This window comes from Protopterus annectens, chromosome 14.part0, assembly GCF_019279795.1.
Source record: "Protopterus annectens isolate FY-2018-M chromosome 14.part0, PAN1.0, whole genome shotgun sequence".
Taxonomy (NCBI): domain Eukaryota; kingdom Metazoa; phylum Chordata; order Ceratodontiformes; family Protopteridae; genus Protopterus; species Protopterus annectens.
In genome coordinates, this window is record NC_056748.1 from 279,290,679 (window position 1) to 279,307,780 (window position 17,102).

The following is a 17,102-nucleotide window of genomic DNA, read 5'->3' on the forward strand; positions in this document are numbered from 1 at the left end:
ATAAACAAAGACATTGGCAACCTTCAAACACTGGACCCCACCCAGTTTTGGTTTGTGAAGGGCCAATTGTGTCTCCTGAACCTGATTGACTTCTTCAAATCAGTCTCCAGAGCTGTGGGCGAGGGTAAGGTAGTCCACACAGCCAATCTGGACCTCACCAAGGCCTTTGACACCATCCTCCACTCTGGAATCCTAGATAAACTTACTAAGCTGGGCATAAATCCCTATGTCACTTGATGGGTTGCAACTGGCTTACTGACAGTACTCAGACTGTAAAAGTAGCAGACTCCAAATCCAGCTCCAGACAAGTGACAAGTGGAGTACATCAGAGTTCAGTCCTGGGACCACTCTTGTTTGGCATATACTTCTCTGAAGTACAGGCCAACACTAAGGGACTCTGGCTAACAAAGTTCACAGATGTCTGCAAACTGGGAGCCATTATTGAATCCCCAAATGATGTGGATATTCCACAAAAGGGCCTTACAGAAACAGGTGCTTGGTGACAGAGCCATGGGATCAAGCTTAATGCCAAGAAATGTATAGTTATCCCCTCTGGGAAAAAAACATGTACCCATGAATTACCACATAGTGGAAGTACACTAAACACCAAAAGTGGGATGAGAGACTTAGGGACACAGGTGGACAGTGGTCTCACCTTCAGTAACCACATCACCATAACAGTCAGGAAATCCAACAGCTTTTCATCCAGAAAAAAGGAGGTCATTGTCCCACTGTACTCATCCTGCATTAGACCCATTATAGAGTACAATGCCCCATTTGGTATGTACCTCACAAGACATCTGCAACAGCTGGAAAGGCCGCAGAAATACCTCACTAAAAGAATCACAGGCCTAAAGCAGATGCCCTATGCTGACCATCTAAAAAAACTCCACCTATACTCTGTGGCATATCCTCTCCTCAGAGGCGATCTCTGCTTAACATACAAGGCCATGTCAAATCCTGAGCTGTATGACATGCTCCACTTAAAGAAATCCCAATCCCTCAGAGCCACATGCTCCAGGGATCTAAACCTTGTCATCACAATGAGCAAAACATGCTGGAGGGATAGGTTCCTGACCCAAAGACTCCCCATACTCTGGAACAGACTGCCCATACATGTCAAGCAGAGTGCCTCCTTGGCCCTTTTCAAAAGGAACCTTGACGATTGGATGGGAGATAGGAAATTCACCCCGGGGATCACATCAGTTGCCCTGCCAGACAGAGGTCCAGGGAAGTAAATATTGTGGGAAGAAATATCCAGGGATTTGTTATGGCTAGGCTTGTATAGGCCCTAGGGTGGATAGCCTAGTACCAACCTATGAACCTATGAATTAGAGATGTGATATCTAGAAATTGGAACATGTTGATGGCCAGTGTGGAATTGTAGCAGGCCCTTGATCCTAAATGTAAATATTTGTTTTGGAGAGGTAAAACATTGGGGGCCTATTTCTCACACTTTAAACATGATGGTACAAGGGGAGCCACCAGTCATCAAATGACTATCACTGGGGACAAATTGTTAGGCTCTTTTCCATGCGGTCATTGTAGCTTGTGCAAGTATATGCACAAGTCTAAACAGTTCTCCAGCAAAAATACTAGTCAAGTTTTTGATATTAGATTTTTTGCGAACTGTGGAATTGACTGGGTAGTGTTTTTGGCAACTTGCACCTGCTCGGCCTTCTATATTGGACAAACTTCTCACCCCTTCAGATTCGTATGTCCTAACATCTAAGTGATATACGTAACAAGAGAATGCCTAATGCTCTTTATAGACATTGCATTTGCATAACACTGCTAGATTTTATTTTACTACTATTGACCAAATTCAGGGACATAGAAGTAATAAACTTGACTGGCGCTCCATTTTAAATAAGAAGGAGAAATATTGGATTATTAAATTGGGGGGCTTTTTTCACCTAGTCTCAATGATCCTTTATGATATGTAATATTTTGGGGTTGACAAGAAGTGACCTAACAGGAGAGTTAATGATTTTTTTCATAATATATAATGTTTTGGGACTGACAGGAAGTGATTTAATAGGAAGATGGAAGGGGTTTATTATATAAATGGTTATTTGCTATTTTGTTGTTCATCACTGAAGAAGGCAGGTATGCTGAAACCAGTATGACGTGGTTGATATAATCTAATAAAATATTGGAGGGCTTAGTACATGTTAGTACTGGCCATTTGTTTTTGAAATTTTGTGCTTCAACCCAAAGTACACCAATAGCTAGCGGAACTCTGCACCGATTAAAAACAATAGTTGCTCAACCCAATTAAAAACAATAGTTAAGCACTTTTGCCTAACAATATACAAAAACTATCAAAACTAATTAGATCACTAAACCAAAACCATTAACTATCCCTCCTTGGCACCAAAAATCTTAACCCAATGTAAGCCTTAAACAGACAAAGCACCACATATTTTGTATGAACCTATCTCACAAAGTAAAATATTAAAAGTGCTTCAAAACACAAGAAACGTGAAGTCTAACCCACAAAATCCTTCATAACCTATTAAATTCATGAAGGGGGATCTATACCAATGATCATGTTTCTCTCAGTTCTTTTCTCAAACTTAGAGGAGCTAACTTGTGACATTTTTTTTTATAATAATGCTTTTATGGTAATTGGGTCGCGCAACCATTGTTTTTATCTGCTAGCTATTGGTGTGCTTTGCGCTGATCCATTAGCCTATGGATGCTGTGATTATTTTAATAAAAGGATTTATTACATGTGGTTTCTACTGGTCCCTTTGTGGTGACAATCCACTATGCACTAGAGTGTTTTTTGGTTATCAGCATGGTTGGTGCACTGGCTTTGGTCGTTTCAGTTCATAAGCACCTCATTGCTCAGTAGTGCAGAGTGAGCAGCAAGAGGTTTTGGATCTGCATGTAAATGTTGTTATCTCTGGGGAGGGATATGTTAATGAGGTCCTTCCACATCCCAGTAAACAGTTCTTGAAAGAAATCTGAATAGTACTGCAATTTATAGACATCCATACATGCAGAGCACAAAGTGCATAAGAGCACATGGCAGTTTAGCCACGCACTCCAATTTATTTCAATTGAGGAAATCTGAGCAGGGAGTTTAGACTGCCAGTCCAGGTAGGCGATGCAGTGTAATGTAGTATGTGTGAATGAGAGGGTATGAAAGCATATGCTGTGAGTGTGTGTGTTTATGTATATGTGTGTGTGTTCCTGTGTACGTGGGTGTGTATGAAGTCCTGTCTGTGGTCTCTGTTGGATGACCACTGTGTGATGTGACCCTTGGCTGGTATGCATACAGAGAGAGATCATGGATGCAGAGTGTGATGGCACTGGATGTATGACTGTGTGTGTGTGTGTGTGTGTGTGTGTGTGTGTGTGTGTGTGTGTGTGTGTGTGTGTGTGTGTGTGTGTGTGTGTGTGTGTGTGTGTGTGTGTGTGTGTGTATGAAGGCATGTTTGCATGTGGTCACTGCTATCAGACAGGGGAAGTTGACAGGTGCAAAGCTACAGACTACAGCAGATCTGATCTACTTAGTCTTTTCTATCCAATAGCTGCTGGGGTAAGTAACGTATATAGGTTGTGTTTGTGTGTGTTATTGTGCATGTGTGTGTCGTGTGATGATGCCTGGATGTATGTGTGTCAGGAGTAGGGTGCCTCTACGTGATCTGCTAGATACCGGTGCTACTTATTAGTACAGGATGGTAGGGCATTTCAACTGCTCAGATGAGTGATTCATTTTAATGAAAAGTTTATTTTAATGTGATCTAGTGACTTACAGCCTCTGCTCCTCTATGAACCGCAATAAAGTGGAAAAGCAAAAATTGTCCTATTTGTGCAGGGTGATATGTGCTTTTGTGAGGGTCTATATTAGAACACTGAAGTTTCAAAACTTTGAATGTTCTAATATCGAACCCTATTCAGCGAAAGCTGAAAATATCGAAGCAACAGAAAACCAAATGTTTTCCTAGGAAAAGAATTTGGTTGTCCATTTCTGTTGCTTCGGTATTTTCAGCGCTGTGGTGGAAAGTTACAGGTTGGGTTCAGGTAAGTGTACGATTGAGTGCAGGTTAGGGTAGTTAGGGTTAGGGTGCGGGTTAGGTATGTGTGCAATTGTGCGGACGTGAGGGTTAGGGTGGGTCAGGTGAGTTAGGGTTAGGGCGCGGGTTAAGTATGTGTGCGATTGTGTGGATGTGAGGGTTAGGGCGGGTTAGGTGAGTTAGGGTTAGGATGTGGGTCAGGTAAGTGTGCGATTGTGTGGAAGTGAGGGTTAGGGTGGGATAGGTGAGTTAGGATTAGGGCGTGGGTGAGGTGAGTGTGCAATAGTGACGGACCTTAGGGTTAGGATTTGAGTTAAGGTAAGTGGATAGTTAGTGGTGTGTGTATAGTTTAGTGTAGGGTAAGGTGTAAGATTTTAGGTGTATGTGTGTGGATTGCTGTTTGGTGTGCTTGTGTTATGTGCATGTGTTTTAGAACAGCAAATTTGTTCCCTAGGAAAAAAATTGCTGTTCTGTATATTCGATGTTTTCAGCTTTCGCTGAATAGGGTTCGATATTAGAACATTCAAAGTTTTGAAATAATATAGACCCCTTTTGTGAACCATGAGTATGAATCCCAGCCTTTATGCTTAGTTTAAAAACTCTTTTTTTTCTGTCTCCTTTCATCCCATACCTGCTGACTTCATGCATCTCCATGCTTGCATCCTATAGCCCCTGCTCTGCAGTTTCCACAGCTTAGCAGATACCCTGGTGTGACTCATACTTGGAGGGTCTCCCTACTGGAAGAGCATCTTATGCATAAAGCCTCCCAATCTCCATCCCAGTCTCTAGGGACTGCATATCCTGGTACTGCAGAGTGAGACAGGTCAAGTGAGTTGCCATCATACTGCAGATAGTGAGGGATTTTTTTATTGGCCTAATCCCAACTGCCTTTGCTAATGCATCCATTCCATGTCTGTGTTTAGTGACCATGAGTTATAGCCTCAGAGTGTCTCTGCCTAGCTGTAGTGACCACACCACTTCACCATCCCTACCCACTACAGCATGCCAATCTTTTTCCAAGCCTCTGCCTCCATCAGGGCTTATTAAGAGGATTTGCCAAGTATATGCCCTCTCCCCCCAGGTTTGGCATGCTCATCCTGTTCTAGCATGCCAAGATGTTTCCCAAGCCACTAATCAATTTCAGGTTGCCTGGGCTGTAGTCAAAGCTTTATCTCTCTATGCCGCTAACACAATAAACTCTACTTCAATCTTTGTTTTTAAGGTGCAAATGAGGGCTACTTTTATTTTGTAAATAACGTGCATACCTCTCAACTGTACAGATTTTTGCCTCATATTTTTGGTCCATTTCTCATACAATTGTGGCTTTCTGGCAAATTAGTAGCAAATCATTAAAGACTGAAGTTAGAAAATAATGACAGACATTTGAGTTTCAGACTTCACACCCTTCAGAAAACCCATACTAATGCAAAACATGTTATTCTATCAACTTTCTAAGTTTGTAAGAGCAATATTTAAAAAATGTCCCTGTTTTGGGGCTTTTTCCCATTTTTATTTATGGCTTTGTCCAGATTTCTTGCTCTAAGATGTTCAGAGGTATGTTAACACACATTTGTGAAGGATGATCAGTTCATCATGATTACAGGTTGCCTAGATGTCAGCTGGCAGACTGATACTAGTTGTGATAAACAAAGCTTAGTGACACTTTTTATTCACTGGACACTAGTGTGAGATAACTGAACTATATGAAATCACACTAGCAAATTAGATACAAGTAAACAAGAATCCTTATTTGTAAACATAAGTATCTTACTGTCAAATGCAAAACACACAGCATTTTCTTTATTAATATCACTTTGAATTTCATATTAGTGTACTAATTACTTTTTAAAGGAAGTATGATCAAAAATAAATATTTCTAGTTACAACATTTTAGAATAGCACACTGTAGCAGAAAATACACAGGATTAAAGTGTTATAAGAGGGTCTTTACAAATTTCTGGAATGTATTGTTCGACATTTTCTCTTGGTATAGCATTAAAGAATGGACTTACTGTACATCAGTACCCTGGATGGAGAAAAAGTCCGCCGCTTCACATAGCATATCTAGCTGCCATGGAGCTCAGACTGAGAAAGTGAAACATCTAACATTATTTTACACTCGCCAAACAGCACTTTTGCTATTTAGCAAGTGTAAAATGTAAACAAAAAAAGGTGTGTGTGTGTGTTTATGTTTGTGTGTGAGTGTATGCATGCATGTCAGTGAAAGTGAGAGCGAGCAAGCCTTTATTTTACACCCGCTAAGTAGTGCTTTTGCTGTTTAGTGAGTGTTAAATAAAAAAAAGAAAAAAAAATTAAAATAAACCATGTGTATGAGAGTGCATGTGTGCAAAACCCGCAGTGGTGGTGCTGCGGTAGCGTTGTCACCTCACAGTAAAACGCTGTCCGGTTCGATTCTCAGCTAAAGCGTCTTCTGCATGGAGACATGCGTGAATGGGCATACCTTCGTTGAAGGTTTTGTGTCAGGGTTGGTAACTCGGCATGTAAAAAACAACTACCAATCATTAGCGGACCGGAGTTCCGCTGTGGCGACCCCTAACCAGGAAAAGCCGAAAGACACAAACAAACATGAGAGTGCATGTGTGTATGAGAGTAAGAGAGAGAGCAATCTATTGAGCTAAACAGAAGTGTGTGTGTGTGTGTGTGTGTGTGTGTGTGTGTGTGTGTGTGTGTGTGTGTGTGTGTTTCTGTCTGCATGAGTGAATTGTGTGCATGAAAACTCACAAATTCTAGTACAACATATTAGTCATTACCATGTCATCCTTTAACAGAGTTTCCTGTGTGTGTGTGTGTGTGTGTGTGTGTGTGTGTGTGTGTGTGTGTGTGTGTGTGTGTGTGTGTGTGTAGGCATTCTTTAAGTACTATATTATTTTTTAATATATTTTGGATATAAAATGCTTCCTCCAACACCATACTCCAACATATACTACTGCAAGTATGAAACATTAGGCGAAGGAACTATTTTACATCACAAATATATATAAAAAATAAATAAAATAGTACCTAAAAAATACAGAAATAAGTAAAACAACAGTTTACAGACAGTCATTCTCTAAGCACAATAATGCCCTCCAGGGTATGTGTTAATGTATAATTAATGGAGGCTACAGCACCCTTGGTCGGGCATTAATTATACATTAACACCCACCCTGGAGAGCATTATTGCTTACTTATTATCTAATGTTTCACTTTTTGTCAACACTGAAAGTATCAAATGTTTGCAGTTCTGTGTTTTGCTATATTTTACTGTCTAGAATACTGTTGTTTCAAAATTATGTATAAACTAAGTAATACAGCTTTAACTACAGCCTGGAACTTGATGATGAAATTGTTAGGAAAAGCATGAGACATTTCCTTACTGAGACAGTAGGGTTATAGGGACATTTTTCTACAGCTGTAATCAAACTCCGAATGCTGATTTTTCCATTGTGTTTGTAAAAAGAGTGGTAATTATAGAAACCATATGTGATTATGTTAGAGCCTGCAAATGCCAGTGATTACCATAGATAAGTATGGCGAATTCCATGATTACACTGCACTAGTTACATTATAAATGCAATTAACCAACAATATGTTTTGAGTTATGACTACACCATCCTGGCTACATCATAAATGTAATTACCCTAGAGCATGTTTGCAAGCAGTACCATAGAATTCTTAGAATATTTACTTATGTTTTTCCTTTTTTAAAACAATAAACTCATAACAAACAATTTATTTGCATTTAAGGAATGAGTAAAGCCAGCAATGTGTAGATTCATGCTAATGTAAATTCTTGCTGGCAGAAAGCACAAATAATTGGACATGGCTACAGAAACTATTTAACTACTTTATCAACTATTGTATCTTTAAATGTTAAAAAGCAATATCACTGTAACTAGTGAAGGCATTTTGTCTAGAACTAAAATCAAAATGCCAGATGACTGCATAAAATGTTATTTGCTTATTTATTTAGTCCATAGCTTGCAAGAAATAAAATTAAGGGTACTTTAAATATTTTCTGTGTGCCTTTTGCCCTCATACTTGCTTATCATCAGCCCTCTGCTGTCACACATTCATTCCCTAGTACCTCTGGTTTCTTGCACCTCACTTCACCTCTTGAGAGAGATATCAGTTCTCCATGGTAAACTTGCCCCTCAACACATCTCTGTATGACTTAGGTGTGAGAGCCAAATGCAGAAGTAATTAGGCAGCTGATTATTTCATTTTGATAAACTAAGACACGATCCGATGTAGGTACCCTATAAAAAATTGTATCCAAAGAATAAAGTTACCACTGGAGAAAGCTGGTGTTAAAAAATAAGTGAACACTTTACTCTTTGGTTACTAATTTTGATAAACTATTTTATGAAAACACAGTACAATCAACTTCAGATTTATTAAGGTCCTTGAACCCAAGCTATTTTATAATAAAAGCAAGTGAATAAATACAAAGATATACTGAAATCCTTGTACAGTGTACTAATAAGTAATAGATAAAATGAAATATAAAAGATCATAGGCCATTGTAAAATGTAAGCCTTTAGAGACCTCTTGAAGATGCTATTATTTTAGGGGGCTTCCTCAGCACACTGAGGAAGAAAATTTCAGAGTTGGTGCATTTGACAGCAGCAAAAGTGAACAACACATTCTGTGAATCTCCAACCACTGCAAGAATAAGAAAAGTACAGTCCTGTAAATTGAACTTACCATAACAGGAGATGTTAGAATGATCACTGCTGCAGTCGCTTTAGCTATATGGATTATATCCTGCCAAATATAGTACAGTTGGCCAGCTTCCAAAGCTTCCATTGTGCCCAAACTATCAAACAGCTCAAGATGAGATGACTAACTGACAGGTTTGGGCCCAAAGTCCTTCAGAGTTTTCACGCCAGCAATGAGAGGTAGGTTGAGCACTGAAAGGACAATGCAAGGAATAACAAAAAATAAATGTTCACAACCCGGCATAAAAAACACCACACCAAGAAACAAGGGGGATGGAGGGAGGGAGTGGCTACTGCAGTAGTGATAATTCAAACATCTGCTGTTAGGGTAGGTTCATCTTACACAAGTAGTCTTAGCTCTGTAGGTAAATTACCATAGCTAAGAATGTTTGGAAGGAGGAAGAAGGGTCCAGGATCCCCTGGAGAATAGTCCTAGCAAAAATTGATCTAGACCTAGAGAAGAAATCAAGCTAATAGTGCTTTGTAAAAGTATGTACAGAGGACCAAGTAACATCTTGTAGAACACTTCTAGAATCCAACCCTTTTCAAAAAGCCATAGATGAAGCCAAGGCCCTGATAAAGTGGGCCTTGACCCTACCTGGAATTGATTTTTCATGGTGAGTATAACAAAAGGTAATAGCTTTAAACAACCATTTGGAAATGGTCTGTTTTGTTAGCCCTTCTTCTTACCATCATAAGAAATGAACAATTGATCTGAATATCTGAAAGATTAAGTTCTATCAAGATAGTACCTGGATTGTCTGTAGACATCCAAGGTATGGAGTATCCTTTCTCCCTCATTTTTAGGTTCAGAAAGACAACAAGGAGATGGATAGTTTGGCTTAAAGTAAACTTTGATACCACTTCAGGCATCAAAGAAGGATTAGTTTTCAAAGAAATCCTGTACCTATGGAAAATGGGGTAGGGTTGTCTCACTATAAGAGCTTGCAACTCAGATACTCTTCTTGCAGACATCAGAGCAATCAGTAAAACTATTTTTCATGTTAATAACCTCAAGTCAGCCAGATTAGCTGATTCAAATGGAGCAAGTGTTAGCTTTTCTAACACAAAATTAATATCTCGGCGAATGACCACCAGTTTACTTGGAGGCCTCTTAAGCAAACCCCCTTTCAAGAACATTTTGTCATTAGACTGCCTTGAAAGAGGAGGATCCATGAGCAGGCATGGTAAAATGGCTCATAACTGAACCTGAACAGAGGAATAAGAAAGGCCATAGGATAGTAATTCAAACAAATACTGTAAAACCAGAGAACAACTAGCCCTGAATGGGTGCTAGTTATGCTGTTAGCACCAACTAGAAAACTCTTTTCATTTGCTAATATATGCTTTTCAAGTAGCAAGCTTTCATGCCTCCATTAGAACCTGCTGCATGTCTTCAGAAAACAAGTGCCTGAAAGGAATTAAGACCCTATCATGCAGGCAGTCAACTGAAGACGACTTATATAGGGGGTCTATCAAACACCCCTTTTCTTGTGCGAGTAGATCCATTCTGTAAGGAAGCTTGTGGCACTTGCCTCTGGGCATTTCCAAAAGAAGGAAGTACCATGGCTGCCTGGGTCAGAAGAGAGTCACCACAATGATCTTGGAGGATTCCTTCTGAATCTTCAAAAGTATCCTGGATGTTAGTGGAAAGGATAGAAAGGTATACAGGAACATTCCAGTTCAAAAAAAGAAAAGGCATCTGTTTAACAGGCCTTCTTGCATGAAATCCTGGAACAGAATTTTGCCAGTTGATTGTCCAGAGAGTAGACAAAGAGGTCTATTTGAGTAACTCCTTACAAATGGATCAAATCATGGAAGACACCCTCCTCAGTCTAATTTCCATTTGTAAGGGTCTGCCCTGGTCTTGCTCAACTTGACTGCCACACAGTTTTGCACTGAGGGAATGTAGGATGCCTGTGGAGTAAGATCATGCTGTGAAGCTGTATCCCAAGCTAATATGGCTAGTTTGCAAAGTGGGTGTGACCTACTTCCTCATTGCTTGTTGATGTACCACATTACTAAGGTATTGCCTGTAACCACTTGAAGAGGTCCTCGGGACCAAAGACTGTTCATAGAGTTCAGTACCTTGATCAGGGCAAGCATCTCCTTGATATTTATGTGCTAGCATCTGTCCTCAGTGTCCCACACCAGCTACACTTTTATCCCTCCCAAATTGCTCTGCAAGCAAAGTCTGAAGCATCTATGGTGACTGACTGCTTTGGTGCAGGGATAGAGAAGGGGAGTGCTACCAGGAAACTTGAAAGAGGAAGAAGAGGTAGCAGGTTGTGAATGACATAATTTTGAATTTGGGCACTGTCACAAACAGGTTTAGGAAAGAAAAATCCAGAACATTTTGGCATTAACAACATCTTTGAATTAAACCCCTTCCTCACTTGGGAAGGAGGTACTGGCTGTAACAATCCTTGGGACAGTGTGTGATGAGTAAAAGGTAGAAATAAGAGAGTCTGATCTGCAGGATAAGGAATGACACCCCACCACCACCACCAAGAGGAGGAATTTTCTAACAGCGCCATTTTTAACCACGTTGAATGATTTTTGGAACCCATTTATATAATACCATCTATTGCCAAAGAGAAAAATGGAGATTCAGACTTTCTGGAAGAGAATATGGGCCAGGGTAGAAGGGGATCACAAGGTCTCTTGAACATTTGTTCAGACCTATTGGACTGTCCTTGGTATTGGGAAGTTTGAGACTTCTTTTGGAGCCCCTTGCCACTTCTTAAACATCTGTTTACCTGAATTCTGTTGAGACTGCTTATTCTGATTTTTTGCCATACATTGGATGAGAAGAAAGAAAATCCCTTGGACAATTTGCAAAAGGAGGGCTGAAAAATCTTAGAGATTCCCTGGATCAGCTTGTCTGATTAATCACACTTTTTGATCACCTCTGCAGCAGAAGGGCCAAACACTAAATCTTTATCTAAGGGAGAATTTAAAATTTAATTTTTAAATCATCTAAGAGGTTCTGATAATACAGCCAAGCAAACCTTCTTAAAGCAGTACCAGTAGTCTTAGCCCTGGAAGAAGTATCAGCAGAATCATTCACACTAACCTGTATAATAGAAAAAATAAGTTATTTAAAGCAGTTTTTCTTCACTAGAAGAAACTGTAGATAAAGCATTCCTCATACTTTCACATTATGTACGAACAAACTTTTACGTGAGCCTAACAATTTAAATTTCTGAAAATCAAAATTGCAAAAATGTACACTTTTTCCCATAGCTATCAATATTTTTCCATCTTTATCAGAAAGAGTAGGATTGGAATTAACTAAGTGCTTAGCAGCAGTGGAGTCAGCTAAAACTATAACTGCTGGGTGAATTTTGGGAATAGTGTATAAACAGTTAAAAGAATGAGGAAGTTTATACATCCTATCTGTCTTTTTAGGGACAACTGGCTGACTATCAGGAAAATTGCAGGCAGTAAGATACACTTCCTCTAAAGCAGACAGCACAAGAGGAATGGGTCTAGTTTCTGGAAAATCCTTCTGTAACAACTCATAGTATTTTCTGCGGGACTGAGAAACCTCAGTGTTCTCCCCTTGAAAACACTGAGACATTCTAGAAATAGTCTCAGATAAACCCCCCACAAGAAGAATCAGAAACTGAGCTCTCCTCTGAGTCTGAATCAGAAATCTGAGGATAAAACCCTGAACCTGTCCCTCCATCTTGTTGTTCAGATTCAGAATATTGAATCACTTCAGGAAAAGAGGCATCCTTCTTTCTTTTACCAGAAATTAAATTCTGAACCAGTCCCAGTAAACTACTGCTATCCAAAGAAACTTGAGGAGTAGATAATATGTTTGGTTTTCTGTTTCTTTTTGACAGGGGGTCAACTGTGTTACTAATGGCAGCTGCTGCTTCCCCAGGGATGGGCACAGCATTTCAACATAACTGGGAAACCTTCCCTGTTCCCTCTCCCAGAACCAACAAGAATGGCTGTCCCTTGCCCACTAAGGGGATTCCAGCAGTCATAAAGGATGTGGCTAACCCCGATCCACAGTGGCTGTAGATGCTACACCAGAGGGATTCAGGGTAATAGATGAGTGGTCTGAGATACAAAAATGGCCACAGCAGTCACCCACCTTCAGCTGAGGTAAATTGCTAGCTTGCTGTGGTGGCAAAGGCTGTTTGCTTAACTTTTCTTTTTATGCCATAGGACCGACAATCTGTTTCGTGGTCAAGCCAAAAATGGTGCCTCTTTCCCGAGGAAGACAACTAGCAAATGCCCGTAAATCTAGCAGTCCAAAGAAATTACTTTTTTGACAGAAAACCACAGTAAAATGCACTTTTAAACGATATGGCAGCTGCACAATGCAAACATAATCACAATTTCTCCACAGAAAATATGTCATCAGTTAGTTTACACAACTTTAAAATGAGTGTTCTGTTTAAAATTATATTACAATCTCAAGACAGTGTGTTAAAACAATACTCTTAGCTTTAAAACAACTTTCCTTAAGAAGAAAGCAAAAAAAATTAGTAAAAATAAGAAAATAGAAGTTTTTTCCCCAAAAGAACTTATCTGCCCAGCAAAGGAAAGCACAAGCCGATCGTCGATCCTTGAAAGCCTCAGAGGAGCGTACTCTTCCATGGTAGTAAAGCTCTGAAGGGCTTTGCTCTCAGACTTGTCTTTTAGTCATCTCGTCTCGAGCTGCTTGACAGTTTTGGTGTATGTAAGGTACCCTGAAGCTTTGGAAGCTGGCTGGCTGTTATGTCCTTTGCAGGATATAATCCATATCGCTAAGGTTACTGCAGTAGTTATCAATATAAAGAACATCTTAAGGGCCTAATAGGAATGCATGGGATCAAGAGTTCTTTCACACTCAGAGCCCCAAGTTATGTAGGGCAAAATACAACAAAATTATAACTTTAAAGGTGAATCAGGACTGAATAAATAAGCTGTGGAAACTACAAAACTGGATAGATAGAAAGGTAACTAGAAGTACCTGCTACTGTAGCTGGGCCGGGGAATTCTGCACTAGCTTCAACTGCTCAAATTGTTTGTTAGGGTGTTCTTGGTAGGAGGAGTTAAGCATACTGAAGGTGAGAAGAGATCAAAACATGCACAGTCACTGAAAGATCTTTAGGAGATAATGTATTTGAAGAAGGCTATTTTCCTTAAGTGGAAATAAAATGACCTGCCAACTGATGACAACTGTTCCCTAAGTGCCAATCAGTCAAGTCATCACTCCACTGTAAGATACTTAACCTCATCAACAAATTCCATCATAACTCCATCATAAATGTTGTTACTATTGTTTGAAATGTCAGGACTCACTGTACTGAATCCTGTAATGCTGAGACTAAATATCTGAATATCCAGACTTACATCTACTAAATCCAAGATTGCCATTTATCTGCAAATTCCCTTTTCTCTGAGGTATGGCAATCATGGAATTTATATATATATATATATATATATATATATATATATATATATATATGTATAAACACACACACACACACATATAGATATATAGATATAAGTTCAGGGGTGTGGGGACTTATCCCCCCAATACTGGAGGGTGTGCAAGGGGCTTCCTCCTGTAAAAAATAAGTATTTAGGAGGAGTGATGTTTGATATTCAGTTTTCTCCTGCATTTTCAGGATTTTTTTATCTGTTTGTTAGCACTCTGTATTTTGAGCACTAACATTTCAGTAGAGAGGCCTGTACAGTTCAAATTTCTTAAAGTAGTGTTAATTGCCACAGACACTTTTTTGGAGGTGTTAAGTTTCATATAATTAGAATTCATACAATACTTGATGTATCCCAAGTCCTTATTTGTTTATTTTATTTATTTATTTAATCGGGATAGGGAACCAACTGGACCATTTCTAGGCCCAGCCTGGATGTAAAGAATACACAAATGCAATAGTTTTACAACATTAGTAATACAGTTTCAAGCATGGAAAATTAGATAAAGTCAATTATTATTTGTTATAGTGAAAATAAATTGTGGACATTAATCTAAGCAAATTGTAAACATTAATGCTAATAATAAAGACCAATGGAATCTGCCATAAACATTTTCCTTTAGCAAAGAGCTGTAACATTGAGTATCATCTGCACAGCAGAAATATTGAGTGCCTTTCCCACTAATAAGTTCTCCTAATAAAAGCATATGTATGCAGAACAACAAAGGATTCAAACTCAGACATACCAGGGTAACTGGATGAGCTGTTAAAACCACTCACTACCCATTAGGTATGACCAAAGAAGGAGGAGAAGGCAAACCAGCCAAGAACTGGAAAACCACAGTATGTACACAAATTGTTCAAAAGACCATTGTAGTCTACCATATCAAATGCAAAAGGGAAACTGAGGAGTACTAAGATGGTATAATAATGTTGGTTCCCACCAACAGAAGATCATTAAGGGCTGCCTCAATGTTATCTAATCACAATCCAAAACACCAAACACACACTTGGAACAAACGGCTCGCTGACAGCTGGAAATGCAGGCACCAGAATTGTACTTAAAAGAAAATTCAGTTAAAAACTTTTCTTAAAATCACTGCTTGTAGATTTAAAAATCAAGTCCTTTTATTTATACATAAAATGATGAGAGCTTTAATCACATAGTTAAAAAAGTATTTTAGACCAATAAAAATCACTTAATAAAACCATGTAATTTTTAAGCCTCCCAACAAGCTCCACCCAGTTCATAAAACACTTTTATTGATAGCAGTTTTTAAAATTCAAATGACACACTCTTGTCAGGTTAGCTTAGCAGTCAAGGTATCCACCCCACAACCAAAACTTGCAAGGCTCAACTCTCATCTGGAGCAAGCCACAAGGCTCCAGATGCCATACCATAGCTCCCTGCCCAGCACCAACACATAAAAGTTAGCTTTTATAAAAATAAGTTCAAACTTAAAATTGAATATTGCTCCTCAATAAAACCAGCTTAAATATATTTACTATCTCTGCTGAGCCCTTAGTTTTAATAAACAAGCTATTGATACATAGTCATTATACTGGCTGGAGATCAGTATTCAAATAAAGTTGCCAATACAGTTCACTCTTTTCAAGGGTTAAAGTCCAAGGTCTCCCTCTTTCTTCACTGCAATTTATTCAGGTATGATGAATTTAAAACAATGGGTAGGGTTTTGCTGTACATGTTTAAACATTGCACTTGTATTTTTCTGTTTTATAATGTCATGTCTTACCAATGTAAAAGCATGTACTTGCCAAACAAAGTGCACAGTATACCACCCGTTTTGTATAACAGTCGAAATGCCCTCTAACTGTGATTTCATGGGTAGAGATAAGGCAAACCTTCTTAACAAGAATAGGTTGACATTGAGGGCAATTCCGACATTTGAACATTCTGGATTGTTTGTGTTAATATTTACCTTGGGTATACTCAACAATTTTTCAAACATTGCCCTTAAATTTTTCCCCCTTTTAAAAGCCACTTGTGGACATGAACCAACATTTTTGATTATCCCATGCTCACTCCTTAAACTGAGCCAATTCTTTACCAAAATGTCCTTTATTGACATACTGTCAGTTGTAAAAGTAGTAATAAAGACACACTTAAATGTCCTCTGATTTTTGAGTGTGGTTGAAATCTGGGTAGTAGTAGGCTCAATCCCCTTACTCCAGTTCCCATTGTTATGGCAGATAACCTTATTTTCCCAAACTGGATTAAATATCTTTTGTTGTCGCGTATTTATGACTTCATACATTAAGTTGTCAATGAAGTCATTTGGATACCCTTGTACTTTAAACATGTCCTTCAACCTCATGAGGGTAAGGTTGATTAGAAATGATGGAATTAGCCTGGAGAGTCACAGTTGCATATCCAGTTAGTTTGGAGGTATGTTTTTAGAGTCTTCCTAAACTGAGCTATATATATTGTGGCTGGAATATTAGTGGACAGAGTGTTTCCATTTTTTGTCTATGAAATTTGAATACAGAGTTTAGAGTTTAGTGGCTTAAAGGAGAGGTTTATTGTTAGAGTGTAGGACTCTAGTACTGGAGTAAGGATGTATTAGGTTTTGTAATCCAGGGGGTTTATCAGGGAGTAGAGAATCTTATGTGTTAGTATAAACTGGTTATAAAGGAGAAGATGGGGAAGTTCAAGCCAGTTGAGTTGTTTAACGGGTAACCAAACCCTGCATTTTTGTTGTACCATGCCTCAAGTTTAGATAAATCAGATTTTCTAAGATTGGTGAGAATAGGGGAGACATAAAGAAGTGTAGTGGTGAGATGTGTTTGTGCTGTTATAGCCCTGGTGGCGTTAGTGAGGAATTGTTTATTTCTATATAGTGCCCCAGTTTTTTTATGAACTTTCTTTATGGTGAGTGAAATGTGAATGTCAA